Source organism: Lepisma saccharinum, chromosome 7, assembly GCF_977018435.1.
Source record: "Lepisma saccharinum chromosome 7, izLepSacc3.1, whole genome shotgun sequence".
NCBI classification, from domain to species: Eukaryota; Metazoa; Arthropoda; class Insecta; order Zygentoma; family Lepismatidae; genus Lepisma; species Lepisma saccharinum.
Window position 1 is genome coordinate 84697908 of NC_139235.1, and position 5215 is coordinate 84703122.

General features: G+C 34.6%; 1 pseudogene; it reads left to right on the top strand.

The window, feature by feature from the left end:
- The first annotated feature begins 2892 nt into the window (after window positions 1–2892).
- On the top strand, window positions 2893–4557 carry LOC145990538 (26S proteasome non-ATPase regulatory subunit 11 pseudogene; annotated as a pseudogene).
- The last annotated feature ends 658 nt before the right edge of the window (window positions 4558–5215 follow it).

Below are 5215 nucleotides of genomic sequence, written 5' to 3' on the forward strand. Positions count from 1 at the left end.
AGCCCAGCTGTACGTACTACTGTTGCCAACTTAGTATTTTGGAGCAAGATTTGTCCAAATCACGAAAAGCACCAAGGAACTACGTATCTTCTCGTCTTAATACCTAACTGGTCTCAGTTGTAGTTAAATCCAGCCTTGGCTTGGCAGTCTACCTCTAGTTGCTTCACAGAAATCGTATCCCCATTTCAGGCGGGATTTAGCTCTTTCTGCCAATGCAATGTGACAACACTGGCCTGTGTCCGGCAGGTCTCACCGGACCAACAATGGATTAAATTTTAATAAAAACTTGCTGTGTTTTAGAAGTTTCCACCAAATATGTGAAATTTACCAGAATAGAACATTTGCTCAGGTATGTACTATATATATATTTTTTTTTCAATAAAACGTGTATACTCATGCGCCGAACTTCATATGTGCGCCTTACTAGAACAGCATTTTGTGATGGTGTGATGAAGACAAGGGTCATTGGCCTCCCTAAATCCAATCTCTGTTTGTGTGTTTTGCTTTTTACTGACGAAAATCTTCAGTTGCCAACTTTAACATAATTTTAGCTTTCATCTCAAAACAAAAAAAATTGGCTTGGTTTAGCAATAAAATCTAAATCTTCCAAAAAAGCATTTAAAAGTTATTGATTTTATTGTTTATTGATTTGGTTTATTTTACTTCGCTTTTCTGGCACTTTTGGCTAATTGCAAAGATCGGGATGAGTGATGATATGATGAAATTTATGAATGGACACTCACAAACAGCCATGCCCAGGCCGGGATTCGAACCCGGTACCCCTGGCGTCGTAGCATATAAAAGTTACATTGATTAACATTTTATACATACATAGGAACATGGGTCAAGGATACTATTTAATTATTAATAATAATAATTCTTTAGATGAAGGGGAAAAATGGTCGAAAATGGGAAATTTTACCCCTTGGAAAGGGAAATTGTGATTACAGATTGTGGCAACACTGGAGCACACTTACCCCAAAGTCTTTCCCCGCTATTCCTTTGCATTGGCGCCGTCCCCTCTTGTTACCTCTTGAGGGTAGCGGTACGGCTTGCCTCTTCGCTTGTGTCGGCTGCAGAAGAAAAAAATGTCCTCTGCAATATCTACTCGACGGCAACGCTATTGGTTAACGTGTATTTAACAATATTGTCATTTTATTGAAGCAACTTTTTAATTCTTTACATTTTGCTGTTACGTGCGGTAACACCGGTTATATGCACGCCACGCCGCTGCATTTGACGTAGAATATCTATAAGTTTTAGGTTTCCAGAGGGCAAGAAACCACATCGCTGTATGACAATAAAAATAATACATTGTCATAACTACATTTGAAAATGGTTAGGCTAAGTCCAAAGTTCCACATTTGTGCTATATCTATAATAATTTAGTCATATGATTACTCAAAATTTATTCATATAATGCAATTAAATGTCTGAAATTATTATTTAAACTAATTTTATTAAATATGATGTTTAAAAAAGCCAATTTGTATATAATGACAAAATTATCGAATTGTGCAATATGTTGAATCCGTATTCATAACAGTTATTTTTGACTGACAATATGAAAAAACAAATATCTTCAATCATATGTGTTCTTTCAGGCAAGCAAGATAAGTTACATTCAAATTTATAATTAAATTTATTGAAATTATGTACATTTGCATTGACATCAAGGTTTATATACAAAGGTCAACTCTTTAAAATTGTTCAATGTTTAATATGATGTCATACTTGGTATTTTGTACCAACATTCAAAAAATAGTAATTGTAATCATTAGATAAGTATATTGTGATATACATAGTAAAATAGCTGTAACAGAGCAAATATGTACATTTACAACACAAACATTCAAGCTGTTAAGCACTTATGGACAAAAATATAAAACAAAAACAATTGAAGATAACACATACTAAAAAATCTGGCTTGAACTAGTTGCTCTAATACTAGTTGTCTGTGACTTTTAAAAAGAATCTCAAGATGGATGGTACATGAGTAAAAATGTGACGATTGGTGAAGGTTTGATATCATTAAAAATCTGGATCTTTTGAAAGATTATACTTGATAAGTTAATCTTTAATAGTTTGTTGAAACTATATAGAGACATTTTGTTGATAACAGAAGCTTGAAAATGCTTTTATAATGGAATAATCTGTATAACGAAAAAGGAAAGCTTTGGAACTGGTGTAAATTGCCTAGTTTAATAATTGAGAGCAGGAAATTATTATCTGCTGGCATCAGCATTAACTAGCTAGTAAATGAATATTGCAATTATCTAAAATGAAATGTTATGAGAAATAAGACTAAGTGAGTGTAATATTTTCTGCATTTTGGATGTGAACAAGCCAAATGTGAAGTTTTGAAAATTGAAGGAAGCCATCTTGTGGACCTGATTGAGGAACCTGACATGTTGAGTGTGCTCAGATGTAGAACTGACGCATGCCCAAATATTTAGAGAAGGACTTGCTCTGCCTCGCAAGGAGACAGTAAAGAAGTGTTTTCTTCATATAAATGTTCTTTCAAATAATTGCATAATTTGATGCTATTGTAATTTTTGTTGTTTCTAGTTTTTTTTAAATTTTTATCAATATAATAATTATAAAGTTATCAGTATATGTAAATTTAAATTTCCTTTTCAATATAGCACCATAGCTACCTATTGTGCTGATACTGAGTTTGAATTATACTGACAAAGTCGTTATATATTTAAGATTATGAGACGTCAGGTGATTAGTTGAAAAGGTTCAAGCTTATAATAATCTTTGTATTGTTTTGCTTCTTGTTCTGGTTTCTGAGGTTAGGTGTTTTTACCTTTAAATATGTCAGATCCAAATGGTGATTTCTGCTTGGCAGATGTTATGGCTGCTCTCAATGCTATCAAGGATGGCCAAACAGATCTCAAAGCTAATCAGGAGGATCTCAAAGCTAATCAGGACAAGACTAATGCTCAATTGACAGAGCTGAATGATATTATTAAAACTAGTATCTCAGAAGTCAGAGTGTTCAGAGGTGAAATCGAAGCTACTTGTACAGAGCTTAGAGAAGAGATCAAAGATGAACTCAAGGTGGGCGAAAATACAAAAATGGCGGCTATATGTGTGGAAAGAGCCCAGTTAATGTCAACCTCAGATAAGTTAGAGGAAATATATGATATGTCCAGGCTTCTGCAAGAACAGGGAGATAAAAGTGAAGAAGATGCAATTTATGTCAAAGAACAAAGTATCTTGAAACTAGGAGAGACTTACAAGAAAGATGGCAAAGCAAAAGAACTGTCTGAACTTATTAAGCAGACGAGACCCTTCCTCTGCACCATTAGTAAGGCAAAGGCAGCAAAATTGGTTCGTGCTCTGGTTGACATGTTCTTGGATCTGGAAGCCACCATTGGCAGTAAAGTTCAGTTGTGCAAGGAATGCATTGAGTGTACAAAACAAGATAAAAATACTATCCTCGGGCAGTATTTGGAAGCCTGCCTAATAGCTTTGTATTTTGACACTGGAATGTTTACTGAAGCTCTTCACTTAGGATCGACCTTATTAAGAGAACTGAATAAGTTTGATGACAAAATGTTATTGCTAGAGGTTCAACTTCTAGAAAGTAAAACTTACCATGCCTTGAGTAATCTTCCAAAAGCACGTGCAGCACTTACCTCAGCTCGGACTACAGCTAATTCAATATATTGCCCTACAAAACTACAAGCATCGCTTGATATGCAGTCAGGCATTCTTCATGCTGCTGATGAGATAGACTTCAAAACAGCATACTCTTACTTCTATGAAGCATTTGAAGGCTATGATAGTGTGGAAAGCTCAAAGGCTTTGACTGCATTGAAGTACATGCTGCTGTCTAAAATAATGTTGAACACACCAGAAGATGTTCAGCAGATCATAAGTGGGAAACTGGCTCTGAAGTATGCCGGAAGTGCAATTGAAGCTATGAAGTGTGTTGCTCAAGCAAGTCTTAAGAGATCTCTGGTAGACTTTCAGGAGGCTGTGGATCAGTTTAAAGAAGAACTGGAAAATGATCCAATTGTTCGAGCACATTTAGACAGCCTTTATGACACAATGTTGGAACAAAACCTTTGTCAAATCATCGAACCTTATTCTCATGTTCAGGTGGATTATGTTTCAAAATGCATTAAGCTACCTGTAAACCAAGTAGAGAAGAAACTTTCACAAATGAATTTGGACAAGGAGTTTCACGGTATTCTAGACCAAGGTGAAGGGGTGTTTCCCCAAAGTGTTCCAAATGTCCAGTGGAAGGATAGAATAAGGAAAGGCACCAAATTTAAATTGAAAGAAATTAATAAGACTGTTTTCACCAATTGCCCAGGTGCAAGGAGGAAAGTAACAACCCATCCTAAACATGTTCGTAAAAGAACATTCCGGCAGAGATGTTTGAAATTATGGAGGAGAAAATTTCGTCTAGAAGCATTCCATGCTTACTCCTCACATATTTGTACTTTGACTGTGATAACATACTTGATCATGCATCGTACACATGTACGCAGAAGATGTCACGATGATGTCATGAAGTTAAAGTTAACTTCAAATTTGTAATGTCTTAGACTTACATTTTAATCATTTGATTACTTACCTGTAATGTATCTTTTCAAAGGCATTGTTGCAGTGCGCAGACATGTCTTACTATATTATATTAGATATGTGACTGAAAATTACTTGATCGGTAAAGATTGTTACATACTTACAATGCTTATCATTTATGATTAAGTTTAGAATTACAGTAATATGAACTATGAGTGTTGTAACATTCTTATGTGGTTGCATATATTTGGAAAAAGTATGTTATGAAACACATAGTTTTATTAGTATGTGAATTAGAAACATACAGTTTAGCAAAATAACTTTATTGTGTACATGTAACATCTGATACTAAGAGTTATCTTGAATACTTTCACTATGACAGTATCAGTGTATGTTTTAGTTTGGATATTGTCGATGGAGTAAGATCAGTGGTTACATAGCTTGACATGTTGAGTCATGAATATAGTTCTGTTTCAATGCTGAAATGAATCAATCACATACGCAAACCCTAAAATTGAAAAATATTATCAAAGATTCTTTGTTTAAAGAAAAGAATTACACTTTACTTTGTTCTGTGTGAACATAAAGTATAACTTTGTGACCTAAGGATAGGTTCACATGCTTCCGATATCATGTGAAGTAAAGACATGTCGACTTTGAAGTGTTATAAGGG